This window comes from Halichoerus grypus, chromosome X (assembly GCF_964656455.1).
Source record: "Halichoerus grypus chromosome X, mHalGry1.hap1.1, whole genome shotgun sequence".
Taxonomy (NCBI): Eukaryota; Metazoa; Chordata; class Mammalia; order Carnivora; family Phocidae; genus Halichoerus; species Halichoerus grypus.
In genome coordinates this window covers 106,711,537-106,726,026 of record NC_135727.1, presented here as the reverse complement: position 1 = coordinate 106,726,026, position 14,490 = coordinate 106,711,537, and positions in this window count along the sequence as shown.

Genomic DNA, 14,490 nt, shown 5'->3' with positions numbered 1-14,490 from the left:
TCCCAGAGGAGTATTTTATCATATTTCTGTAAGTCATAGACATCTTAAGAGAAAACTTACTTAATCTGGAAGAGCACACATTAGAGAACCAGTAATGTTTCAAAAAAAGAGTCATAAAAACTATAATCCTCTTTCTCAATTCATTTAGTCCCATGTCATTCTGATTCTGTTCGAATGCAGCTTTCCCATTAGTTCTGGAACTTGCTACTCAGCTTGGTTTCATTATCTTAAAGATACCAGAAACCTGTGTTTGTCAAAAGTCCTTCTTAGGAATCTCCTTGAAGATGAAATGCATTTTGCAAGAGGATAAGAATAATAACTATAGATGACAAAAGACTCAAAAAATAGACATGGTTGAAGATCTGATGAGAGTTCATTATAATGCAGTTGACAAGGAAATCCAGTTATTTTTGTAACACATACCATTTCAATAACCAGAATATCAAGTGATGACCTTACACCAAGATATATTAAATCTTCAGGAATTTTATGTATTTTCTAGAATGGCTATAGCATTTTCGTATATTACACAACCTAAGGCTTATTATCATTTGTTTGACAATGCTTCCCATGTAACTTACCGAATAAACAAGCCTAATTAGTCAAAAGGCATTCATTCAGAATTTGAATCTTGGGAATTTTGTTAAAAAATCTCAGAAGATTTTGGGGCACCTGGGTGGCTCAGTCAGTTGAGCATCTGACTCTTGATTTCAGCTCAGGTCATGATCTCAGGGTCGTGGGGTCAGGCCCCAAGCTGGGCTCCGTGCTCAGTGGAGTGGGGAGTCTGCTGGAGATTCTCTCTCTCCTGCCTTAGCCCCTCCCCCACTAGCGTGCAAGCTCTCTCTTCCTCTCTCTCTCAAATACATAAATCTTTAAAAAAAAAATCTCGGAAGGTTTTAAAGCACATGCCTAAATGGGATTACAGATCACTACACAACTCAATATTTATAAATAACCGAGGTGGCAATAAGGGATTCCACAGGAAGTTACATAGTTTTTAGCAAAATTTAGCTCCATTAATATTGAGAAGTTTTAACTTCAAGTAATCAAGATAAAGACAAAACACAGAAGCCTTGGTTTTCTGGGTGGATAAAGAAAAGGGAAAAGAAAAACTTCGTTTACACTTTTCTTATCAAGAGCAGACCAACAACCCAAGAAAATTTTATCTTTTTAACAGAGAAAAAATAAAATAAAATAAAATCCATTCATTTCAAGTGCCTGCCTGGCTTGGTTGTTGGAGCTTGTGACTCTTTTTTAAAGATTATTTATTTATTTGAGAGAGAGAGAGAGCGCGAGAGCATGGGGGTGGGGTGGGCAAAGGGAGAGGGAGAAGCAGGCTCCTCACTGAGCAGGGAGCTAGACAGACGCGGGGCTCGATCCCAGGACCCTGGGATCATGACCCGAGCCGAAAGCAGACACCCAATGACTGAGCCACCCAGGCGCCCCAACGCTTTAGTATTTTATCTTATTTGGAAAAAACTTAGATACCCAATGAATTCAATCCAGTTTATCATTTAACTTAGCAACACTTCAAAGTTTCAGGTTCCCAAAGATTTTGAAAGCTATTTAAAAGTTTTACCTATAAACTTTTTTATTTATTCAACCTACTTGTTCTTCACAATTACCCATGAAAACTTTATGAGACAGACAAAATTCACCATCATTTCATGTCATCCTTTTGCTAACAAACTGCAGCAGAAATACCATGAGCTTCTTTGACCTTTAGTAAACCTTGGTGGAATAAAAGTATTATATTTAATGCTGATAGCCCTAACGACATGTCTATCTTAATTAAGCTAACAAACTTATATTAGCTTTAATACAGACTGTGCTGCACCTGTGTCCACTAAATAAAAATCAGTTTGTTCCCCACTGTCAGTTTTTACCTGGGGTACCTGTAGGGAAATCTGAAGCGGGTCGTTTAAGTCCAGGGGGGTCCCTGGTCTCTTCCGTGTTGATTTTGAAGGTGTTCCAGCTTGAACTTCGTAAAGAGGTGGCCCAACAGCTTGGGGTGCCCTTTGCTCCTTGACAGTGAGGGTAGGAGGAGGGGAGCCAATGACATTGGAGGTACTGGGGCTGGTATAAGAACCAGTTAGGCAAACTGTGCCCGCGGTGATGCAGGAACAGGAGGAGGAGGGGGTAGGGGCAGAGGCTCAAGGATGCCATCAGAAGGGCCGGAGGCAGATTAGACTCAAGTTCCTTTCTTTTTTCTCCTGTCTCTTCCTCCTGCCAAACAGGTGGTTTTTGTTTTTTGTTTTTCTGATTGCTTTTCCATCTTCTGCAGCATTTATTTAAAATATGTCCTAATGGACTTTCTTTGGGAACAGGAGTATTCCCCATCTTCCTGGGCAAAAGTTCAGAAAGAACATAGAAGAAACAAAACCATGACTAAACAGAGCCAAGAGGACCTCTGTTAGCATTCGTTCTTCCCCCAAATGGGGAGGGGGGGGCTTCACCAACTGAACCAAATAGCTTCTTAGTTTCTGCTTCCTCCCCTTCACTGACTGAGCCAAACAGCTTCTTAGACAAGCTGAGAGAGCCAAACCAAAACTGCTTATTTGAAGGCAACCACATGGGAGGAAGGAATCCAAGAAAGCCATCTTTCCTCTGAGCTTAACGTGCATGACAAGGCGGTGTTACAATAAAAATCATCTTTTTCTTGGTCATAGGTCCCTGGTGATATTCCTTCGGTTTATTCAAAATTCGGTCTAGGGGGCTATTTGGTGGGATAGAGATGGAACTTCCCGTTATACACAAATTTACATAACACAACATAACCCCCCTACACACACCAAAACAGTTCTGTTCCAAATTCCAAATAAATTGGCCATTTATTCAAGTCCCTTTTAGTTTCTCCCAAAGCCACACCTTTCTAACAGGAAAAGCATAGACAACAGAACAGAAACCACAAATGAGAAACTTGCCTCCGCACACACTCCCACCGACTCACCCGGTCCTGAAGCTTGTCAGCTTCCCCAAATGCTCCTTTCCTTTCCACTCAAACCAAAAAGCGAAATTGGCAGCTCTTGGGAATCAGCAGGGAGTTCTCCCCCTGAGACCAAGCATCTCTTGGGAATCAGCAGGGAGTTCTCCCCCTAAGACCAAAATAGTCTTGGCAGCTGCAGGGACAGATCTGTGGATTCCCTCCCCCAGACCACCTGCCCCCCAGCAGCTAACCTCCTGCAGCCAGGGGATTTCCTAGCCCAGGAAATGAACCAGGAAACCCTGGTGCACTGTCATGGCTGTGCCCTGGGATTCCCAGGGGAACTGGATGCCACAGGGGCCTTGGCTCCTGGCTGGCTCACCGAATGTGTTACCGAAACCCCAGTTCGGCTGCCCGTTGCTCCAAAGGCCAATACTCAAGAGCCGAGTTTTGATTGAGAAAGAATATGAATTTTATTCAGGAGGCCAGCCACCTGGGGAGAAGGTGAACTCTTGTCCCAAAGCCAACTCCAAGGTTTCTGCCTGGCCCAGTAGTTCTTTAAAGAGTTGAGGGTAATCAATAAAGGAAGTATAGCGGTCTCTATCATTTCTTGATTGTGTGCAGACTCAGTGGTGCCAGCTACAGACGTTATCTCAGTGCTCGGAGGTTTTGCAAGGGGGTCTGGTTCCTTAGTGCCTGGGGGTTGTGCAAGAGTACTCTATTTTTTCTAGGAAGGAATGCGGGATCTATAGATATACAAAGAAAGGTTACTTAATCACTCGGGCTAAGGGTGCTGGCTAAAGCTTGAAGACTCCTTGGTTGGCCAGAGGGGCCCAGGCGGCTTCAGTATGTCTAGCTGTTCTGTTCTTTAACAAAAAAATGGAGTAAGAGACTCTTAACTCTAAGAAACAAACTGAGGGTTGCTGGAGGGGAGGTGGGTGGGGGGGTGGGGTAACTGGGTGATGGGCATTAGGAGGGCACTTGATGGAATGAGTACTGGGTGTTAAATGCAACTGATCAATCGGTAAACTCTACCTCTGAAACTAATAATACACTCTATGTTAATTAATTGAATTTAAATTAAAAAATAAATAAAAAAGTCCTACAAGAGTGCAAGGAAAAAAAAAGTAGAGTATTGAAGTCTCCAGCTATTATTGTTGAACTGTTTCTCCCTTCAGTTCTGTCAGTTTTTGTCTCATATATATTGGAGCTCTGTTGTTGAATGTATCTATGTTTATAATTGCTATATTTTCTTGATGGATTGACCCACTAATCCTAATAGATTAATCCAGTTACATTTAATGTAATTACTGACCACGAAGGACTTACCTCAACCATTCTGCTTCTTTTTCTATATTCATACATTTTTGTTCCTCAGTTCATCCATTACTGACTTCTCCTGTGTTTAATAGGATTTTTCTTGTACTCTTTTTGTTCCCGTCTTATTTCCTTTACAATTTATTGTTAAATTATTTTCTCCATGATTACCTTGGGGATTACAATTAACATCTTAATTTATGATAATCTAGTTCACATTAATACTAACTAAACTCAAGAAATTCAAGAATATAGAGAGATGGCTCATGATTTTAGGGCCTGGGGGCACATGGGGGGTAACTTAAGGATGGTTCCCAGATGAGGATAAACTCAGAAAAAGCAGGGAGTAGTGTGAAGAGACAAATCCAAAACAGTGCCCAGGCAACCTGGTGAAAAGTAATTCCAAATCAAAGGATTCTTTAAGTGGCTTTGGAATTCAAGGAAAGGTAATTTGAAAGGAAAACAGGAGATTCCTACAAGCACAGGTAAGCAGATTAACAGAGCCTTTTGAAATATGCCTTTGATCTCACTCATGGGTGACTGGACAATCCAAATGGTTGAAGGAACAGTAGTCAACTCAAATTATTTTTTGAGAAAAGATGATATATGGAATATAAGCCATTAAATATTTAATGGTTGGAATTTTCTATTTTGGAACACGAGTGAGAAAATATTTGTAGATAGGAAAATAGATGGCAACAGTACACTCTATGAGCAAGGCTACAGTATCACATTTTACCCTAGAGAGAAATTCTGTACCTTCCTATCACTTGCTTTTGCAAAAACAGTGGTAACCATTACATTTGAAGGATTAATAGAACCCTTATATTTAAAAATATACATTAAGAGTGTTTTTCTAACAGAAATTCAGGATGAGTTTTAAACAAATACCTGCAAGGATGGAAGCCAGTGTTTCCAAATAAGATTTGCTTCTTTCCAAAATTAGATCCATCATCGGTGTATTTGCCATCAAAACTACTAAAGGGAAGGAAGAATTGAGGGAAGGAAGGCAGATAGGGAGGGAGGGTGGGGCAGAGAAAGGGAGGAAAGGGAAAAATGAGAGAATTTTCACCCGTGAAGTCACTTTTAAGAGATAAATCACACTAAGTTTTTGAAGACTTTATTATTATTATTATTTTAATTTAAGTATTTGGCACTTTCTTTTTTATTTAAATTCAATTAGCCAGCACATAGTACACCATTAGTTTCAGATGTAGAGTTTAGTGATCCATCAGTTGCATATAACACGCAGGGCTCATCACATCATGTCCATCACCCAGTTACCCCATCCGCCACCCATCTCCCTTTCCACAACCCTCAGTTTGTTTCCTAGAGTTAAGAGTCTCTCGTGGTTTGTCTCCCTCTCTGATTTCTTCCCATTCAGTTTTCCCTCCCTTCCCCTATGATCCTCTGTGCTATTTGAATAATTTAAATAAGGGTTTTACCTCCCAGGTCAACTATGAAGAATATATTGAGGTGTGTTTTTGGTGTTATTATTTAAATATTTGTTATTCTGTATGAACATGTGTGCTGGTAAAGCCTAATGAGCCAAAGATTACCAGAGACGGGCCTATAATCTGACAGAATCATATTTATTACATCTACAGAGTGGGAGGGGTGTACCCCAGAGGGACTGTGGATTGCTTCTGTCAACAAGAAGGATGGAGCATGTTTTGAAAGGTTCAGACTTCTATTGAAGGATTCCGTGGAGGGTCTTAGCAAAGCGAGGGCGTTTCCAAACTGGTTAGTGTTCCTGAGGCAGGATCAGGGGAAACAGGGATTGACTCAGGATTGGGAATTGTCATGATTCAAGAGCAGTTTAGCAACTGGGTATCCCCAGTAATAGATAGGAAGAGCAGAGTGTACCTGGGAACATCATTGGTAAGAAGGTAGTAAATGCTCAAAACAAGGTTGAAGTGTGATGCAGGAAAGATGTCAGGGTTTGAAGCCGAAGGCCAAGAAAGAATTCTTGAGACGTCTTTGGTGCAAAAAGGTGGTTTTATTAAAGCATGGGGACGGGACCCGTGGGCAGAAATTGCTGCACAGGGGCCATGAGGAGTTGGCCATTATATACTTTCAAGTTGGGAGGGAGTTAGGGATAGCGTAAGTCTCTAAGGAATTTTGGAAGCAAGGTTTCCAGGACCTTGAGGGGGCTAGCTATTGTTGGGAAAGGGTCATTTTTTTAGTGTCTAATAAAACCTAAGTCATGAGACCCTCCGGATGTATATCAGTGGGCCGTTTGCTTGGGGGATGATTGCCAACATGTATCTTGGGGGAGGGGGTAGAGATAAAGGAAGATTCCAAAGGAATTTTTATACGTTAAAGTAGACTTACAGGATTCTGAGGGGTTGGGCTAAGATCGCCTGTTGTCTTTAGCAAAGTGTCAACATTGAGGGAGTTGAGTCCCTAGAGGAATGTCACTGCCTATTTCAAGGACTTGTCAATGGGCTGTAGGTAGTAAGGAAATTTAATAATTTTTCTTCTGCCTTTGTTTCCCACATCAGTGGGGAGAGTAGTTGTGTAGCCTTGAGTGAACCAATATTTCCTGTTAGTTTTGCAACTACTATTGTCTGTGTCTGTCCTCCCAGCATGATTAACAACAGAGCTGCTTTTCTCTATTTGAATCCAAGACAGTTGTTTTTTTTTCAGTCTCAGACAGATTTTTACTCCTTCAGGGTGTATATTCTAGACATCTCTTGAATGTCATATATAATTAAGAGCTTGTTTAGTTTTAAATGACATTAAGTCTTTAAGGGTACTCTTTAGTACAATGACAAAGTAATTTCTATTCTTTTGCTTAAATTTAAATTCTCTTTTAAAAATGGACTAGGAAGTCAAAGTCTCTAGGATCTCCTTTTCTCTGTCTTGATCATTGACTCTTAGGGGAAATAAAACAGGAGAGTTTGGCCTCCAGCAGCTCTGCTATGGTTTTTTAAATCCTTCACACAAGTGAGGAACTAGTTTCATGCAAAGCTGAGTCATAAATAAACGGGCCCAGGGTATCTGCAAACTGCTTGAGGGCAAGGATCTTGTTTTATTCACATTTGTGCCCCCTCGCAGCTTAACACAAGGCCTTGTATATATGACTCTTAATAAATATTTGTTGGGTTGAATCCTATTTGGAAAAGAACTTTGAGAGCATTCCATAAAAGACTGAGTATATTATGAGACGAGAAAGAGAGAAATGTTGATCCTAACTGTACCTGGAAGTGTGTATGTCATCTTAATGCTTTCCCAAAGGCTAAAGGATAATCAATCTCAAGAGACAAAACCATGCCCTTTTTTTCAATAAAAAAAGTGAGCTTCCGCATAAATTTAGTGAAATAATGGCCTATCCTTTATTGAATGCCTTAAAATCATGTCTTAGTCATGTTTTGTTTTTCCACCAGTCTATCTAAAGTTTATTAAATATATAAATATCTATAAAAATGTAGAATCACAATAATGGTATTCATCCTTATTAGTTAACGTATTAACCATTACAGTCACAATGACTCTATTCAACCTATGACTTGGTATTTATTTTGGGAACATCAAGTATTTCTGAACACAATGAAGTCTATTGGTAATAATGGTATCCTTTGTTATTTTGTCTCTTTTGAGAAGCTATGTCTGTGATCTGTAGAACATTGGGTAATAGTTTGTATTTCTTTTGTTTTATTTAAAAAAAAAACCTTTTTTTCTTCACACCTGTTTATTTAAGCAGTGGGGAAAACTTTGTTGTGAATTGAGCCTATAGCCTAGTTTGAACAGCACATTTGTTTTATGATTCCATGTATGATTTGTGTGTGTGTGTGTGTGTGTGTGTGTGTGAGATTAGACAGTTTCCCAGGGGTGTGTTCAATAAGAGAGGAACATTCAAAGAGCTGTGAGAGCTCAGGCAACTCAGAGCTCTCTTTGGTTGTGGGAACACTGGACATAATTTCATGGAGGCTGAATGGGAGCTGGGTATTGAGGAAGGGGATACTCTTTCAGTGGGCTCAAGGGTTTCCTAAGGAAGGGAATGGGGTGAATACTAGATGGAGATGAGAAAATCCTCTGGGAACTTCAAGTTTTCCAGTTTAGTGTGGAGAAGTTTTAAGGTTAATTTGGGTCAGATATAGCGAGAGGCAGTTTTGATTTGGATTCTCCTCAGAGCTCCTTCTGAGCAAAGGATTTGGGTGAATGCAGGTGGTTTATATTTGGGAATGATTTTCAAGAAGAGTAAATGAGGAAATGAGACGGTGAAGGGAGAAAAGCACCTCCCCCCTCCAAAGAAATCGTTCATTGATGAGTGAGTTACCTCTGTGGGCAACTGGGACCCAATCCCTTTGGGGAATTTCCTGGAAGACCATGTGGAACATAGTGCAGAATTATTCCACTGGCAGAGCGGGAAGCTGGGGTATTTATCTTTGAAGTCTCATTCCATACGGGTTGAGAGTTGAAAAATACGGGTTACAACATCACCACACTTCTGGGTTGCTAGTGCAGGCAGCTAGGCAAACTCCCAGGGGCTGGGGAAATCCCTCAGACCGAGAAGGAGAAACACAGAAGCTCAAGATAAAAATGTGACGGCAGGTTGGGAACTGTCTCCCTGTGCAGTTTCAGGTGAACTCAGGCAAGCTGAGTATATGGGAAGGGACATCAAAAGAGTCTACTATGAAGGCCTTGAATGCCAAGGTGAGGATTTTTCACAAGTTGATCAAACTCTTGAGGCCAGCTGAGAAATTGAGTAATATGAACACAGGTGTTCAGGAAGATGCATGTAGAATTGCTTGGAGGATAAATACCGGAAGACAGGGCAAGCAGATGTGGAACTATAGATATAATTTGTGCAATAGTTCATCAGGTTTTGAATTACCTGTGGTGTAGGTAGAGTGGGTCACGGCGGGAATGGAGAGAAGAAATGTTCTGGGTAAAGTTTCAAGAAAATGTGTTAAATGATCATTTGTGCGGTCATATGATAGAGAGAGGGTTGAGAAGTAATAGGAAGTTAAAAACTTTCTGTTAAAAGTAGGTAACTTAAGTTTTTTTTGAGCCTAAATCATTTGGAGATTCATCGCAAGCCAGACAATATGCAGCAGTGGGGGGAGGGGTGCAGAGAAATTATGATCAGTTTTTGTCCAGTCAGTTCAGAATTATAGGGACATTAAGACCTCTCTGATTCTCTCCAGTCTCATTTCCACCTCTGGGACAGATTCTGGTTTGAGTCATGGTTCTCAATTTTGCTACCCATTAGAATTATCTGAGGAGGCTTGTAAAAATCCTGATGTCTAGGCCTCTCCCCAGGCCAATTAAATCAGACTCTCTAGGCGTGACATCCAGGCTTCAGTGGTTTTTAAAGCTCCCTGGATGATTCCAAGGTGCAGCCATGTTTGAGAATGACTGGGTTATAGTCATGAAGTATTTAATAAGTTCTACTTTAATATTCAACATTCAGTCATCAGTTCTAATTCTGGCTTTGTCCCAGTAACTGGGTTTTTGCTTTTTCCTGGAAAAAAAATTATCTTTCTAATTCCACCGCTATGGTAACTGCTTCCTGCTGCCTTGATAACATTCCCAGCACCCAAATCCTCTCTTTTTGCCAACACTCCCCAGCCTTGACCAATCTCTGAACTTTAGTTCTAAGGTTAGAGCTTTGTTGGCAGGCATTTCTGATGGCAGTAGCCTGCCAGCCTGAAGGTGTTCATCACAGTCCAGTGTCCCAGCCGGAGCCACAGGAAGCCTCGAGGCTCAATACAGCTCAGTTCCTCCCAAGTTCACAGCTAAAGTAAGGTTTGTTTCTCCTGATTTATTTTTTATCATTTTTTTTCTATTACATAATAAGAATCCGTTAGGTTTCCCTTTTCTGGAAGAGCTGAGTGAAGATTTAGTTTAGATTTTTTTGGAAATGTGAAATTACACTGTGTGGAACACTTGTTGTCAAGAAATTGAAGCAAGTTGACCAGACAGACCCCACCTCTTCCTACCTGCTCCCCACACTGCCACAGAAGACGCTGAACCCAAAAGATGGGGTCTTTCACAGCTTCCTCAACACATGTAGCCACTTCTCCTGCAACTCTCTCAGCAGGGCCTCCTCCCTCCAGCTTCAGTTTGGGGAGATGTTTCTCCCTTCCCCCATCCAGTCCCAGCCCTCGTGCTATGGAGTCCGTACTTTCGTTTATTTTTTTAGCGAGCTTACCTCGTTAATTTGCGTCTCCCTCCAATTACCTAGATCTCTAAAAGGCTGTTTGTATCTTACATCTTTAAAACAAACAGACAAAAAAAACGATCAAACAATAATCTCTTCTTTGGTCTTTAATTTTCTTCAAGGCAATATTACCCTTTCTCCTTCCCTTGACTGCAAAATGAGTTTGAAGAGTAGTTGACACTCAGTGAATTCATTCCTTCGATATATTACAGGCAGACTTAGGATAATCTTCTTTACCGAAACTGCTATTACAGGGGTTCTCAGTGACCTTCCCGTTGCTGAAACTAAATAAATGTTTCACTAATTGTTTGATGTTCGCCCTACAGCATTTAACAATTTCACTCAATCTCCCCTTGAAACCTCTTCTCCACCATGGAGTCGCATCACTGCCTTGCCCCTCTGGCCACTCTGTGTTCTTTTCCTTCACAGGCTTCTCTCCCTCCACTCTTGCCTTAAACATTATTTTTCACTACAATGCCAGTGTTGACATTCTTCTAAACTCATGTATTTTCCATGAGTTAATTCTTGCCTATTGTTGATTCCAAGGTCTTCATATCCCCACCCAAGTATTGTGTCCTAAACTGCATTTTTTTCAGTCTCCCTCTGCATGTACCATAAACACCTCAAATTCCACCTAGAACTTTCCAAGCCATCACCAACTAGCTACCACCTCATGCTTAGGGAAAGATCTCCAATGCTCTCCTAGTTGAAAAATCCAGTGGACATTCCCTCCTTATGCAATGTATCTTACTTCCAGGCTTCTGAATTCTCCTGTGTCATATACTTCCTCTCTGAACATTTCTTCTCTCTCTCCTACATACTTTTCTTTTCTGGCTTGCTCCATGGCTCTTGTTATTTCCCACACTTTTGACCTGATACAGTTAACAGGTAGCACCTACTGAGGGAATCTTCATGCCTGGTGTGGTGGAAGAGCATGTGTCATGGAAAGAAAATTAGGATTTTGTTTTAGTTTTATCCATTCAACCTCTCTGTGTCTTTTTGTTTTCTTTTTAAAGTTTTTATTTAAATTCCGCTTAGTTAACATAGTGTAATATTTGTTTCAGGAGTAGAATTCAGTCATTTATCACTTACATACAACACCTGGTGCTCATCCCAACAAGTGCCCTCCTTAATCCCCACCACCCGTCTAGCCCATCCCCCACCCACCTCCCTCCATCAACCCTCAGTTTGCTCTCTCTAGTTAAGAGCCTGTTTTATGGTTTGCCTCTCTTATTTCCCCCAATTTCATCTGTTTCATTTCTTAAATTCCACATGAGTGAAATCATATGGTATTTGTCTTTCTCTGACTGACTTATTTCACTTAACATAATACTCTCTAGCTCCACCCATGTCATTGCAAATGGCAAGATTTCATTCTTTTTGATGGCTGAGTATATATATACCACTTCTTATTTATCCATTCATCAGTCGATGGACATCTGGGTTTGTTACATAATTTGGCTGTTGTTGATAGGCTGCTATAAACATCGGGGCTACTTTGAATCAGCATTTTTGTATCCTTTGGGTAAATACTTAGTAGTTCAACTGCTGGGTCATGGGGTAGTTCAATTTTTAACTTTTTGAGGAACCTCCATATTGTTTTCCACAGTGGCTGCACCAGTTTGCATTCCCACCAACAGTGTACCAGTGTTCCCCTTTCTCCACACCCTCGCCAACACTTGTTATTTCCTGTTGTTAATTATAGCCATTCCAACATGTGTGAGGTGATAACTCATTGGTTTTTTTTTAAGATTTTATTTATTTATTTGAGAGAGAGAGCGCGCATAAGCAGGGGGAGCAGCAGAGGTGGAGGGAGAAGCAGACTCCCAGCTGAGCAGAGAGTGCAACACAGGGACCAATCCAAGGACCCCAGGATCAGGACATGAGCTGAAGGCAGACACTTAACCAACTGAGCCACGCAGGCACCCCTAGGTGATAACTCATTGTGGTTTTGATTTGTATTTCCCTGATGATAAGTGATGTTGAGCATCTTTTCATGTGTCTGTGGGCCATCTGCATGTATTCTCTGGAGAAATGTCTGTTCTTTCACTTCCTTGGTTAAATTTCTTCCTAGGTACTTTTTTGATACAATTATAAATAGAATTGTTTTCATTATTTTTCTTTCTGATAGTTCATTATTAGTGTATAGAAATGCAACAGTTTTCTGTATATCGATTTTGTATCCTGCAACTTTACTGAATTCGTTAATTAGTTCTAATAGTTTTTGGGTGGAGTCTTTAAGGGTTTCTATATATAGTATCATGTTATCTGTGAATATTTACAATTTTACTTCTTCCTTTCCAATTTGGATGCTTTTTGTTTCTTTTTCTTGCCTAATTGCTGTGGCTAGGACTTCCAGTAGTATGTTGGACAAAAGTGGTGGGAGTGGACATCCTTGTCTTGTTTTTGATCTTAGAGGAAAAGCTTACACCTTGTCAGCATTGAGTATGATGTTAGCTGAGGGCTTGTCACATATGGCCTTTATTATATTAAGGTATGTTTTCTCTAAACCCACTTTGTTCAGAGTTTTTATCATAAATTGATGTTGAATTTTGTCAAATGCTTTTTCTGCATTTATCGAGGTGTTTGTATGATTTTTATTCTTCATTTTGTTAATTTAGTGTATTACATTGATTCATTTGTGGATGTTGTACCACCCTTGCATCCCTGGAGTTAATCCACTTGATCATGGTGTATGATCCTTCTTCTTCTTCTTCTTTTTTTTTTTTTTTAAAGATTTTACTCATTTATTTGACAGAGAGAGACACAGCGAGAGAGGGAACACAAGCAGGGGGAGCGGGAGAGAGAGAAGCAGGCTTCCCGCCGAGCAGGGAGCCCGACTCGGGGCTTGATCCCAGGACCCTGGGATCATGACCTGAGCCAAAGGCAGATGCTTAACGACTGAGCCACCCAGGTGCCCCTCCTCCCCCTCCTCCCCCTCCTCTTCCACCTCCTCCTTCTTCTTCTTTTTTTTTTTTTTTGGTATATGATCCTTCTAATGTATTATTGAATTTAGTTTGCTAATATTTTGTTCAGGATTTTTGCATCTATCTTTATCAGGGGTAGTGGCCTATAATTTTGTTTTTGTTTTTTGGTAATGTCTCTGTCTGGTTTAGGTATCAGGGTAATGCTGGCCTCACAGAATGAACTTGGAAGCATTTTTTCCTCTTCAATTTTTTGAAATTGGTGCAGAAGGTTAGGTTTTAACTCTTTTTTAAATGTTTGGTAGAATTCACCTGTAAAGCTTTCTGGTCATGGATTTTTGTTTGTTGGGAGTTTTTTGATTAATGCTTCAGTATCATTACTAGTAATCAGTCTGTTTTCTATTTCTTCCTGATTCAGTCTTGGAAAATGATATGTTTCTAGGAATTTATGCATTTCTTCTAGGTTGTCCAATTTTTTGGCATATAATTGTTCAAGGTTGTAACAAGAGACAGAGAAGGGCATTACATAATGATAAAGAGATCAATCCACCAAGAAGTTATAACACTTATAAATATTTATGTACCCAACGTAGGAGCACCTAAATATATATAGCAAATATTAACAGACACAAAGGGAGAAGTTGACAATAATACAATAATAATAGTGGACTTTAACACCTCACTTACATCAGTGGATAGATCATCCAGAAATAAAATGAACAAGGAAACATTGGCCTTGAACAACATAGTAGACCAGATGGACTTAATAGATATATACAGAACATTCCGTCCAGAAACAGCAGAATACACGTTCCTCTTAAGTGCACGTGGTACATTCTCTAGGATAGATCACATGTAAGGCCAAAAACCAAATCTCAATAAATTAAAGAAGATTGAAATCCTATCAAGCATCTTTTCTGACCACAATGATATAAAACTAGAAATCAATTATAAGAAAAAGCTGGAGAAAACACAAACACATGGAGACTAAACAACAAGCTACTGGTCAACAAAGAAATCAAAGAGGAAATAAAAAAAATACCTTGAGACAAATGAAAATGAAAACACAACTCTTCAAAATCTATGGGATACAACAAAAGTAGTTCTAAGAGAGAAGTTCATAGTGATATAGGCCTCCTGCAAGAAATAAGAAAAAT